The sequence below is a fragment of the Grus americana genome, chromosome 2 (assembly GCF_028858705.1).
Source record: "Grus americana isolate bGruAme1 chromosome 2, bGruAme1.mat, whole genome shotgun sequence".
NCBI lineage: Eukaryota > Metazoa > Chordata > Aves > Gruiformes > Gruidae > Grus > Grus americana.
In genome coordinates this window covers 16,683,156-16,697,572 of record NC_072853.1, presented here as the reverse complement: position 1 = coordinate 16,697,572, position 14,417 = coordinate 16,683,156, and the positions used below count along the sequence as shown (strand labels likewise).

The 14,417-nt window shown below is 39.4% G+C and overlaps 1 protein-coding gene across 7 annotated transcripts in view; it reads right to left on the bottom strand.

Moving 5' to 3' along the window:
* The window catches only part of TRPS1 (transcriptional repressor GATA binding 1), a 215,607-nt gene that overhangs the window by 133,918 nt on the left and 67,272 nt on the right, over window positions 1-14,417 (bottom strand). The gene's annotated exons all lie outside the window — the stretch shown is intronic.

Below are 14,417 nucleotides of genomic sequence, written 5' to 3'. Positions count from 1 at the left end.
AACTCTTTTAATGTGTCCTTTCTATCCCTTTTGTAGTCATGATGCCACATAGTCCTGCAAGTTATCAAATGATGGTAATGTTGGTTAAAAAAAAGTCAAATTTCACACAGAAAAATAATAAAAAAGGTTGTCCATTTTCTTTGCTATCTACAAAGCCCAATCAAACATTGGTCTTAAACAGTCGAATTTAATATTTCAGCAAGACTGGGACAAATTTTTCATTCTTTTTTGTACAGCTTTGCATTGGCACAACTGTCAGCATATTTCAACTATTTGCACTTCCAGTGTTATTAATGGAGGGTAACTTGAATCTTTCAACACCTTCTCCTAGAAAAGGATGTGAGGCAGGTTGACATTCTGCACATACTAACAAGAGAGTGATATATCTATGCTGGTCATGGTAGAGTTCTCCAGAAAATCCTAACAGAGGAGAGAAGGCATACATTTAAACTTTCCTTTTGGAAATATAATTTATTTTAATATGTTTCCAGTACACTTTCATATCGAAAAGTTTCTATAAAAAAATAATGGTATCAGATGGTTAAATAGATGTTGTTCTTCAAGTCACCAAGTTTCTGTATGACTTATAATTTTGATGATACAGAGTTATAAAGCATATTTATAATTTTTGTCCATTATTTAAATAATTCAGAGAGAAGAAATGGTAGGCCAAAATGTTTGACAACTCACTGCCAGCTATTGAAAACAACCCTCTCTTTACAACTGTGACATGACTAGAAACCAAGACCAGCTGAAGCGCTTTTGACAATAACAAGATAATGTAACACAGTTCCATTTCAAAAAATCCTAAGGAAAATCCATACTTTTTGATAATTCTGTCCTGACTACAGATACTATCAGTATTTTTAAAACTTGGCTGATCTCCAGCTGGAGTCTTTCTGGTTCAGCAGAACACAGCAGTAGCAGCAGCACAGGTATGATTCACTGAAGACACTGGTAGACATATCCAAAAACCATTATACTTGTAATTTCTATGGAGACACTTGAGTAAGTCATGTGGAGTGGACATAAGTGCTAAAGGACACCTAAATCCATCAAGGGCACTCCACCATCTGCAAACAGGCCAGAAAACCAGTAACATTTTCCTCCATGTAAAAATGATTTTACATCTACAGAAGAACCACAGCAACTTCACCTGCAAGCTCTGATTTCTCCACACTTTAAAAATATAAAAAATAAACAGCATTTTTCTCTCCAGGATTCATTTAAGCAATGCTGAACAGTATGAGCAATGATAGTAGAGAAAGCACAAACTTCTCAAATTTCCTTCCCGTTGTTGCTGTTTCCATTAGCTGCATCAGTGTCTCTACAGCCTCTTCACTGAACTACGTAAGTTCGCTCATATAAATATGGCATATGCTATAAATATAGCCAAGGGGGTTTTATATAACGTATGGGTGTATTCTGGGATTATATAGAGCTGGGAATACCACACTCTTAGGCCTTTGCACAGCACAAAGAGAAATCTCAAGATTAACAGGAATTGGTCAGGCTGAAACATCCTTTCTGACATTTCTCAAAGGGCAAATGCAACTGTTGAGTTTTTCTTTCTCCATCGAGAGAGATATTACAAATACATCTGAGAAGGCACAGACTAATCTCTTACATACGCCCTCGATTCAGTCCATTCCCTCTCTCCTTTGACACTGACTATAGACTTCTTAGTCATTTCAGTAAGTTTACATTTTTTCTCAGTTATTTCTAACAAACCACAGTTACATGGCAAGGAGATGAAAGGTTGAGCAAGATTCTCAGGGCTCATGAGTAAAGTCCCTAACAAGGCACAGCTGATCTACAGACAGACAGACAAAGATATCAACCATGTGTTGAAAATAAACAGTTGCAATTCTCTTGCACTGGGGAAGGGGAGAATATCACACTGGCAATGTCTGAGCAGCGAGAACGACGCTGCCACTTCTCTGGACCTGCATTCCTCCAGTGATGGGAGTATGTTGTTTATACAGTCCCGGTTCTCATGTCTATCTGCTGTTCTCACCATCTTGACCTGATATGATGGTTTTGAAAGCATTTGTTCATGTCAGAAGTATGATAGTATCACAGCAAGGCAATTCTGTCTGCAGAAGAACAGCTCTGACTGATAGACAGGAGATAAGTGTATACTAGGCACACAAAATTTTAGCTATTTTTTATAAACCTTTCTGCTTCTGAACTATCCAATGTTCCCAAAGCAATTTGTTAATATTCATAAATCTCAATGTTCTTTGGAAGGTACGATAGAATAAAAATATGCATCAACGGCAGCAGAAAGGAAATCTGCATTTGTCCCAAATCACACAGCCGCTCTAAGAGAAGGGACCTGGGCTCCTCCTCCCCTATGGATCACACCCTCACCTCCTTCCCAGGCAGTTCACCAAGCTATAGAATGGACTCGCAAACATTAACCTGTGAAGAGCTGTTGAACCCCCTGGTAGGCAACCTCAGGCTAACTATCTGATATCCCCCTGACAGCTGTGAAGCAATATTTTCTTAGGGGTAATTTGATTCCGTTGCTGCAGTCAACATACTCTAACAGAATGCTGCAAACCTGTAAACACCTATGTTTTATCAATTGTAATATAGGTTACAAAGCATGATAAACATGGGAATTGTCACATACCATATAGCATGATAAGTCTTATTAAAAAAAAAAAAAAAAACAAACCCACAAACTTCAAAAGGATAAAATTACTCTGGATGTATATTTCCCAGTGTATGCTGTAAATATTAACATTTACCATCAGGAAAACATACAGCCCTGATGTTTTCTATGAAATAAACCCAGAACAAAAACCAACAGCCCCATCAGATGCAAAATAGATCTAGACTTACTGTGCTGGAACATGGCATAGAAACTCAATACAGGGACAGACTGGGCATATCGGATGCAGCTTAAACCATAAAAAGCAGAGGGGAAGCATGTGGCAAACCATACAGTAATAGTACTACTAGTGGTACTATCTGTTGTAGCTTAATGCCTTCCACAAGCCATCACAGGAGCACTACGTTTACCTAAGCTTTTACTTCATCCATTCTATCTGAATTTTCCTCTTACTTTCGCAGACTTCTTGCTGTCACAGATATCAGTTCCTATGAGTGCATGTGCAACAAATGTCCATCTGTTAAAATGCTGCTACTGTTGCAATAGCTTTCTGCATAGTTTAAATTCCAAATATAAAATGGTAATTAACTCTACATTGTGGAAAACTTGTTATTTATGTAACTGTTTAGCTTTTTCGAATGAAACCGTACATAACGGCACTCGGAAAAGAGAAGGCGACATGTGTTAATAGGTATCTGCATTGTTCACAGACTTTGCAGGTCATTACAAGGAACATCAATTTTCAGAAAAATGAAGATATTTACAAATGAGAAAACAGTATATTGGACAAGTAGAGATTTTCCATATTACTGTCACTTCAAGCACAGATAGAAATTCTTTGGTACATTCCTACACTTCTGGAAGGTTAATGATCCAATGGCTGCAGAAAATGGGTTTGTCTTATTTAAAAGAAATATTCCTACCGAGAAGCTATTGCATTTTCTACTTGATATGTCACTTCTAAACTGAGAAACTAAATGCTTCATGAAAATGGACAAACATCTAAGAAGCATTAACCAAAAGAACAAACAATTAAACTTCCATTATGGACTAATTATTATTATTTCCACAGATAACCAGAGCCTATATGCTGAAATAAGAAGTCTATACAGTTCCAGGAGGCAAATCTTCAACTCTTACACCCTGTGGCTTCCCGAAGGCAAGCAGTGAGGCAATGCACCCCGGCAGAGGAATTGCTCCCAACACTACGATGTTACAGCTCCAGGAAAAATGTGCCGCCCTCGGGCTGGTCCTGCTGCGGAGAGGTTTCTGCCCCTCCAGGTCAATCATCCCCAGATAAAATATATATAGCCAGCACGGCTAAGCTTTGGCAAAGAGCTGGGGGACAAACTCCAGACCTGCACAAACCATCGTGGCTGGGGAGAGAAGCATCTTACAGGGAAAAACCCAGAAAGCTCAAGTATCCATTTTGCCCTAAGCAGAAAAGTTTTGGCAGGTTTGTTTGTTTGTTTGCTTTTATGTTGGGAAAGTATTGTTTTCCCTGGCCTCTATCCTATCTTTCAGGAGGAAAGGGGATATTTTTACTAAAAGAAAATATAACGTTAATTAACTCTTGTTAGTAATATTTAAGGTTTTTCTCTTTTCCGAGCAAAAGAATATGCTTATTCCTGTTCCACACAATGAAAACTATGGTTATCAATTTATTTCTTCAGTTTTAAAGTGGGTTATTTTCTAACTACATTATTTATAGGCTCAAATGATTATGGATATTTTGTAAACCAAAAAAAATCATAATTATCAGATTGAAAGCAGATGCAGGTCAATGCAATGTAACACTTTACATAACAATCAATAAAAACGTCAATACAAACAACTGCTAAAGGCACCATATGACATTCCAACGGGGGAAAAAATTTTTCTTCATTTTCTCCTTAGACGCCTTGCTTCCTTTATCAGCAGATGGCAAGCAAATTACTAGTTCAATCCATATGTCTGTATCTGATAGACAGTGTTTTACAAGTCTGAAATTAGTTTGAAACATTTTGATGTTGGCCAGACTACAGAGGAAAACAGGATAACTTTGTCTATTAATGAAAAGTTGGTTTTGTCATAACAAATACTTCCACAAGCTACTACCCATCCAGACTCATTCAGTCGCTAATGGAATTTGTACCCAAAGACATAATCTGTGTTTAACAGACTAACAATTTGTAGTTTCATCCATTCTGTTCTTCTGCTGTGCTCCAACATGTCTCCTTCCACTAGCTGAGGTTTACTTAGCGGTGCTGATGAAAGCAAGCAAGGCCATGAGAATATTTTTGGTAGGAAGGATATCAGATCGCTAGGGCCATTTATGTGCATGCTAGTAGGCATTCGAGAGAGGACCTGTCAGAGCAAAGCCCATGCAGACCAGTGCCCTGGCTCCAACCGTGGCAAAGTGCAGATGCCGAGAAGAGAAGGAGATTTAGACAATTTTGCTCAATCTCTCCCCATCAGGAAGCCTCCGTCTGCAATGCAGACAACATATATTTTAGGAAAGGCGGATCAGAAAGCCTAGACAGTTCTTACAACAGAATGAACGGTTCAGTATTTTTTCTTTTGAAAGCAAGCTCCAAATTTGGAGAATTTGAATGACTTTTACTGTAGAAAACTGTGAGTTCCACAAAAGATTGATGGGGGAGAGAGATAAACCAAGCTGAAGAAGACAAGCAAAGAGAGGTTACAGTGAAGCTTCCTTGCAACCTAGCCAAGCAACGAGGGAAGCAGATCTGTACTGATAAAACCCGCTGACAGCGGGCGTCTGGAGGCATTCACAGCCAGGCAGAGCACCAGGCACACGCTGCAGCTCACAAGGCGCTGGGACCCCTTCAGGGTGGACAGCTGGATGGAGATCCTGTTGACTTCCTCGCACTTACAAAACTTAACTTTTTTGCCAAGGACCTACAGAACCAGCACAGATAAAATATTTCTCAAATCACTGTTTTTAAAAATGTTCTTTCCTCACAACAGTGATGTACTTGGGGGACTGGTGTCCAAAATGGCTTATGCTTCACATCTTAAGGAGGATATCGCTAAGAAAGCCTTCGAATACCTTTAGCAATGATTAAGGCTTCACCCCAGGCTGTCTGTTCACTCACTGAAATTATACATTTCAGAAAAAGTGCAGTCTAGAGATCCATACCAATGCCAACTCAGGGCACCGAAGTAAAATGAAATACCTTTCCTGAGATACGCGCAGTCGGTCATGAGGCCTGACTGAGTCTCACGTGAGGAGTCACTTAGCTGGCCATCGTACCAAGAAAGTCCAGTCTGAGGGACAAAATTTCACAGACATCTTCTATCCTCTTGATTTTTGTAAAGTCCCTAAATCAAATCTGCTCTGACAGTTGTTATGGATAACCATTGCAAAGACCTCTAGTGTCTAGTCGGCTATTAGAAGGCAAAGGCAAATCAATTAAGTGATGATTAAGTTTACAGTCTTAAAGGGATGAAAAGATCTATTTAAAAATCAACCCAGATTTAAAACTTCTGCTAAGCAGAACATAATTTTCTGTAATGGAAAAATCAGTACAGTTGTAACACACTCTTTGCTTTAAAAATTATTAACATTAGTCCTACAAACCACTTGGCTAAATAACTACAGAAATACTGTGTGAAGTAGAAAAGCTTTTTCATTTTTAATTTAAAAATAAATCTCACTTTTTAAATTTCATTCTAATTTTTAAACCTAATTTAAAATTAGTAAACCAACCAGTAAAACACATGTACGCACACAAACATATGTAGGTGCCAAGCTGTTTACAAGCCTTGAAGCCTAGAAGATTTTAATCACATTTTCCATTAACTCTCCCCACCCCTCAAACACTGCATAAGGTAGGGTTTATGAGAATTCTAAACAAAAGGAAATATTTAAGTTTTTAGCATACCTCAGTCAAATATAAATGAATTTCAGTAATATACTAACAGGTACTGTGCTAATGTCAATGGAGAGCTTTACAGATGTTTGTCTTCTTAATCAGCTGCAGGGAGGAATGCCAAAATTATCACCATAGCTGACTCCATTAACCGAATTGTAAAGAAAATGCTTTTCTCAAGAAACAGGCTGACTAAGCTTATTCTGCACAATACAAACTTTTAAACAGATCTGGAATACATCCACTTTGGGTTGGGAGAGGAGCTGCCATGAAATGTTGAAAAAGTATGGAGTATAACTCAGTATTTTCTCTTCTAACTCAAAAGCAAAACCCCATGAACATTAAAGTAGTTACTATCAGAAAAAACTCATAAATATGTAAAGATATTATTCTCCTTATGTCTTATAAAGGGGATAATAGTGGTATAATAAGTTTTGCTTTGATTTGAAAGCTTTCACCTTGCGGTGTCTGCCTTACAGCCTTTTAGTCATGTACAGACTGGAGTAGCAAGAGCTTTGAAGTGCCCAACTTCCAGTGAAGTTTCTAACATTTTTTTAATAAGTCTGAAGAGGTCTGTGTGTGATTTACCATAATTTCAGAAGAAGCTCAGAAATTCACCCTAACACAAAAAGATACAGTTTCTTCACGAAAGAATGGGAGAGTCATTTGAGCACACTATCGCTCTCGGGCCACGGTAGGAGAGCTGCATGAAAATACTCTGGCAACATGATCAGGTCAAATTCAAAATACTGGGTATATAAATGATGATACTCAGAACTTTAAGGGAAACAAGACACAGTTTTGTAAAGATGAGATTATTTTTTTTTCAACCAGTAAATATAGTTTAAGTGATTCACAGCCGATTGTTATAATTGCAATGAAGCAGCTGTGATCAAACTCTATTTGTAGCATCATAATAAATTTGCCCCCCACCTACTAAAATTAGTTCTAAGCATCCAAAATTCCCATTTGAACATCTGACTGAACAAAACAGGCATTGCTCCATGCCAAAAACTGGAGGAAACAGACCTAAAATATGCCATTTTCTCACCAGAATTGTAGGCTCCCAGAATAACATGTGAATTAAAACTGATTCCAAGCTTGTTTGCATTGCTCCTCGTTCCCATTCATAACAAATTCCTTGACAAATGTTCTGATTATTTCTCTTTTTTCCTCGCTTTTTTTAATTTAAACACAATTTTCAAATCACAGTCTTGCAAGGAGAAACAGCCGATAGTATAACCCATCTGAAAAAGGAGAGGGTGGAATTTTACTCTCGGCAAGTGCTAGAGGCAACTCACATGATTAAAGACTGCACTGTAAGCCATCGTTTAAAGACTTCTTCCCATAAGTGAAACATGTAGTTTGCCACTATACACATCAGAGGCACATAAACCAAAATGAGGTCAAAGTCAAAGAAGAAATGCAAATGCCTCGCTCCAAAATTCCTGCTTTCTTTTTTTTTTTTTCAGGCTGAAGGAAAGAATAGGAATTTTAACAAAGTTAAAATTAAAATTATAACCTGTTTCTTCAGTTTTTCTCTTTTGCTGGTAGTGAAAAAAGTTACTTTATCATACCCAGAGAAGTTAATGCCCATGGATCAGGGTCTTCTTGCTGTGACTATAATGTTGCACAATACAGTGTAAGGCATCTGTTTTCACTCGCACCTTTCGAGGTGGGAAACTGCCCTTATTCCCATTTTACAGACAGAATCAGGAGGCTAAGGCCTAGAGCAGCCAAGAGATCATAGGGAATTCACCATCTAACTAGGACAAATATGATTCACCAACCTGGGATCTGCAAATCTCAGGCAGCACACGGATACACATACTCAGCAAAGATTTCAAAGTCCACTTGCAAGCTGCTGCAAAGCCCTGCACAGCCTGGGCTGCCACCACGCCATTTCTTTCAGAAAACTAAGACTGTGCACAGTGCAAAAAGAGAAAACATCCTTTTTACTCCTCCCATTTTTGCACAAATTATATCCTATCTGAACTCAAAATAATGTAACATTCAATATGGAATACACATATTTATAGATGTATATTGCATGCACATATTATTATATCACTACAACAAAAGATCATAAGATTTTCAAGAATATACATAATGCTATTTAGAAAAATGCTTAGAAAAACATGAACAGAACCATTTAGCCATTATAAAGCTTCATTTTAAAAACAGAACTTGGTACAAGAAGTAAATGAATTATATTAGGCAGGAAATTGTTCACTAAATCAATTGTGCTACATTAGAGATCTTAAAATTAAGACTACTTCCAAGGTGGCCGCATGCATATTCTGAGGAGTGCTAAGGTAACAAAAGACGTTTGAGAAAACCTTCTGCATATCTCACATATAGATATATATACTTCTGTTGCAGCACACATCTGTTCATATAACAACTATTTTCCATAGTAGCCATTTTTAACTGGGTGTATTAACTCCTAGATACCTCCATGGAAAAATCACAGAATGTGTGTGCACACTGTTTATTCATAAATCTGTTTTCAAATCTTTACCATTTTGTTCAGATGTGGATAGCATCTGGATTCCTTCAAATCAATTATAATTACAATGCTCCCTTCTTAGTCCAATAAATTAAACATTTATTTGCTGTCTATCATAATATCCCTCCTCTAAAAGAGGGTATTTATTGTGTCTTTTAATTACCAAATACATGTAGAGGGTTGTCTGAAATTCAACACAGAAAGAAACTCCACGCTTCCAGATGTTAGAGGTATCTTCACATAGATTTTCACTGTTCAGCACCATAGTACTTCAGGCAAAAACAGAATTATGTACAATCCTTGCCTGCATTCATCTATGAAATTTAATTTTCCATTGAAAATCTACAAGTTAGCAGCAAGTTCTGCCCTTGGACATGAATGTGTGTTTCCTATTGGATTCAGTTTGGCAAAGATTATCCTTAGTTTCTAAAGCTTCCCTTTCACTTCAGGTATATAACCTAATGCTAAGTACTACTAGCAATACAAACAATAACAGAGCTGTATAGTGGTTATAATTGCACGTAACTTTTCGAAACTTTGGAGAAGCTCAGCTAATTATTGAAATTACTCGTCGTGCGACAAGCCGGGTTTACTTACTTCCCAGTTTAAACAAGGCTTCCCATTGATGGTTCTCAGAATTGTTTAGACTGGAGGGAGCTGCTGCTGCGCTGTTTGCCTTTGCAGTGCCCACAGCTGTGCTCCATACCCTGACACTGCGTTAACCGAGCTGCATCCACTGAGAGCACAATTTAAAAAAAGAAAATAAAAAAAAATTCAGGAATGTATTTGCAGACAGTAAAAAAAAAAAAAACCAAACCCAAAAAAAAACCAAAACAGTTTACCAGGATTGGTTGTACCTAAAGGAATAACGTTTCCTCATTCAGTGTGTCCGGTTTGGAGCAAGGGGGTATGAATACGGGCTGCAGGACTGGGTTGTTTTCGGTGTCAGCAAGGGCGGCTGGGTAGCGCAGAGGGGCTGAGCCGGGAAGGGGACCTCGGTGCATCACCCCAGGGCGAGGGAGGCTCCGGCTCGCGCCGCCCCGCGCCAGGGGCTCGGGTTCAGGCTGGGGGACAGTGCTGGGGCCCCCTGTGCCCGAACCCCCACCCAGCCCGGAGCAGCGGGGGCTGCCGGGGACAGCTGTACCCGTGCACCGAGGATGCTCCCACCCTCACGCCGAGTGCGATAACCGCCACTCCCCGCGGCAGCGATGGCACGGCGCGGCTGCCTCAAGCACCCAGGTGACATTTGCCCAGCAAAGCCTGGCCCTGGCGCAGCATCCAGGTGACAACGGTGTGCTGCCGCTACTCGCTCCCTCCAACGCCAGCACACCAACACCGGACCGGAGAGAGCAAAAGAGAGGTTTCTCCTACCCGAACTAGTTAAGGGTAATATAAAATTAATCACATCTGACACTGATTGTCAATCTGGTTTGGCCACTCGGTTCAATACCAGAAAGCACTCTTTTGTTCTCATCTTCATTACCGTCTCTCCCATCCGAATGAAGCAGCTTGTTTAAATCAGGAATTATCTCGGTTCTCCCTGCTTGAATCATTGTTATTGATCATAGCAACTTCAATAAATCCTGCTGCTTACGCAGCGGCCCGGGGGCCCGTACCGATCTCCCCAGCCCTTTGTTCCACATACTGATTCACCTTTTCATCAAGGATTTTGACGTAGCTGCTGCCCTTTTGCATTATTACCGCGCCCCACCCAAATAATGATTTTATCATTTAATTCTCTTCTAAACCACATTTCGTAACAGGGAGAAGGGGAAAGAAAAAATTAAAAAAAAAATATGCACTGATGGGTGGGTAAACATGCACGAGGTGGGGTTGTCTCTCCACATGACAGACACACCCCACACAAAAACCAGAAACATGCCTTTAATTGGGCAGGTTAACATTTTTCTAAAAGTTACTTTCTAGTCCTATCTGATCACTCTGTCAGGATGAGTAATGCAAAACATTCAATTTCTTGTGGGTTTGGTTCCAGTAGTTACTAAAAGCAGCCAAGTACATGTTTGTTTCTAAACTACTTGAAACCTTCAGAAAGTTATTTTAGCTTCGTTCGCGAGCCCTTCACCAGCACGGGGATTTTACCCGCCTCGGTTTTGCGCAGGAAACCCGACGCTTCAAAACCATTTCTCTTCAAGTCCTAACTTTATTTTCTCATTTTCCTTGTCGGAGGATTCTTGCCGTTTTCCAGGATGTAGTTATATTTTTAAAAGTAGCCCGCTGCCTCCCCAGGCAGAGACTTGTGGAAACAGGTGATTCTAAAAAAAACCGACAGGCTTTGGCAGCTCTCTGACCTGACAGAGCTCCGTGCATTAGTAAGACACAGTGCCTGCTGAGTTCCCCTCAGCTAATTAGAGGACCCGTATGGCAATGAATGGCCTTGACTATAAATACTTCCTGAAAGATCTCTAACAGAGTCAGAGGAAATGGGAAAAAAATGAGATGCAGCTACAGAGAAACTATTTCAGATGTTTCTTCTTTAAAGGGCTGCTATTTCTTTCCCAAAGTGGCGGAGGGACGAGATGCAGCATCCAAGACCGACGTCAACTAAAATATAAGATGTATGATACAATTATATGCATTACATTTAATTCCATAGATATACCATTAAGATGTTGCTGTCAAAAGGTGGTTGGAAATGGGACGCAATGCCAAAGTGCACAAAAACTTCCATCCGTTACCCTGTAGTGACCACCGAAAAATCACATTTAAACCAAGATCCCACTCTCTGTGCTTGAACCTTCCAGTGCTGCTCCTTGTGCTCCTGCTAAAGCCAGAGGCAATACTTCTACCAACATCGGAGAGGAAGGTTTATGTCAAAGGTGTGTTACCTTTCTGGCCAAGAACCGAATGTTTAGAGAAGTCTTCTGGAAATCACAAAGGCCAGTTCAGCATTTCCACTGCTTTGCAGCTATCTGGCATCTAACTCCGTGGATACCAGGAGTCAGTATTTTATAACAGGAGAAATAATGTTTCACCACTAGGGATTGTGCCTGATATTTACTACACTGACATTAAATCAATTATATGTAAATTTACTGATACATACATACCTATTGCTTATTTTAAAATTAGCTCTGTCAATCAGCCACATAGGGAATGCAATACAGGGAGAGAGGAAATAACTTTTTCTGATTTCCTGTCTCCCCCAAATTTAAAGCCATATAACCAGCTCTAGATCAGAAGTGTAAATATCACAGAAAAAAAGAAAATAACTCTTCATAAAGTAAATGGAAACTTTCTTGAAATGCCGTTATTTCCTGTAGCGTGTAAACAGTCTGATCATTATGGTGCAAAATAATCTTGATTTAATAACAGAGCTGATTTGATCCTCTGCCCCATATAAAAAGCTCATAGCAAAGGTTAACATAACTTCAGTTAGATATTTAATGTTACAGACTGCAGCCTGCCTTTGATAAAAATCACCAGTACCTTTGCAATAATTTGACAATCTCCCTCCTTCTGATGGTACACAAATCGCCTCGTTACAAGAATTACGATTAATACACCGACATCTCCCCGTTGCCTTCAGGTGTATGGGACGCACCGATGTGTGCTACTCTGCATCTGCATCGGCTAAACTACGATGCGATGCAGCAGGGTTTACCAATACCTTTAGGTGGGCTAACTAGGTCTGTGAATAGATCTGAAGGTGCAGGCTGCAATTCCCAATTTTGTGGAAAATTTTTGTTCTGCAGTGTCCACGCATACCAAAACAGGACACTTCATTTAAAATCAGTTTAGCAAAAAGTTCCTGCTGTCCAAGATCTGCGTTGTCAAAGCATTAAACAATCTGCCTGGCCTGGAGTCCGCTGGCTGCCAATGTGCTACCCAAAAAAAGGAACATTTTTGCATCTCAATAGACCTTCCAGTATCAACAAATCTTTAAACTATAAAATCAGCTACTCTAAGGAAGAGCAGAAATAATGTCTACATTGTACCACGCTGAGGCACATTTTTTGTAATTCCCATTTGCAAAACATACCGATTCGCTGTAAGTACAGCTGCTGGAAACATTTTAATAAGAAAAATAAATTAAAGCTACTCACAGAAGTGTACCAAGCCCCTGAGAAAGATTCTGTTACATACACACAGCTTGGAAGCGCTCTCGGGAAAAAGGTGCATCCACTGCATACGTGTGTTTGCACACATGCAGAGTTCAAGCTATCGCCCCTGCACCACCCCCAGCTCCCTGAAAGGTCACAAGTGATTCGGTCTTTTAGCAGCTAAAAAGGAAAGAAATCCTACCCTAATGACTCCCACGAATAATCTACTGTAGCACAGAGTCTGGGGAGGGAACGTGTCCATCATGCATGGAAGAAATGCAAGAAAGCAGCATATAAATGGCTTATACAACATGCAAAGTTGGAAATTACTTGGAGTGTTTTTCAGAAGTTTACAATTATCCTGTAGGCATTAGGGATTTCTGTGGGCAATTGTAGATTTTCAGCCCTTCCCCAGTTGATCCGTATCGTCTTTGATATTTTATTAAAATGCTAATCACTCCTAAACTCAGTATCTAGAAAACCCATTTGCAGTATTAACCTCCATCTATATATGAAAAAAATGTGAAAAACACGATCTTCCCTTTCCCTTTTCCCAGTCATGAGAGAACTAAAAAATGAAAAGCACATGGTATTACTGCTACTGTCAAATCATTACAAATCATTTGTAATAAGCAGAACCACTTTATAAATACTGAATAGCCAGTAAAACCAAAGGGATGTGTTGGATATTTTTTTCAGTCCATTTCTCACAGTGTTTATTCACTGAGTAATCCCAAATTTTTGGCTTCCTGTGTGTCAGTCTTTGGGGGAAAAAAAAATGAAGGTGTCCACAGTGATTTTATTATAGGTTTTGTTTCCTAGTCACCGGTCGTCCTAGGATACAGTATTTTGCATGAGCATTCACTACATGATACCAGAAGTACATATTGATTTAATGCCTTGCTTTCAGAAAGGCCCAACTTAGCACAACACTAGCTACTTCTACTAGCTATTTCACATTAGAAAAATAAAATTCTCCAAAAGTGGATAATCATGAGGGATTTGCTTAACAATATGGAGTATTTTTTTTTATTTCAGAGGCTCACAAAAATTAGTTTTTTCCAGAATGGAAGGGAAGTTTTTTTCTGAACAATTTCTAATTCTGTCCGGGCCAAGTGAGCTTCCAGGCATACATATAGCATCTATGTATGTCAGGTAACACCCGACGCTAAGCTCCCACTGGTCAAGCTGACCATCGCTTTGTCTTCTTGTTTCCTGGCTCCAGTGCTGCATCCCATAACTCTGTCTACAGAAAACTAAATCAAAAGCAAAACAAGGGAGTTAGGTTTCTATGATCTTTTTCACAGATCCCAGGGAATAGGGAATTAATATCACTCACAGAATCACACTCC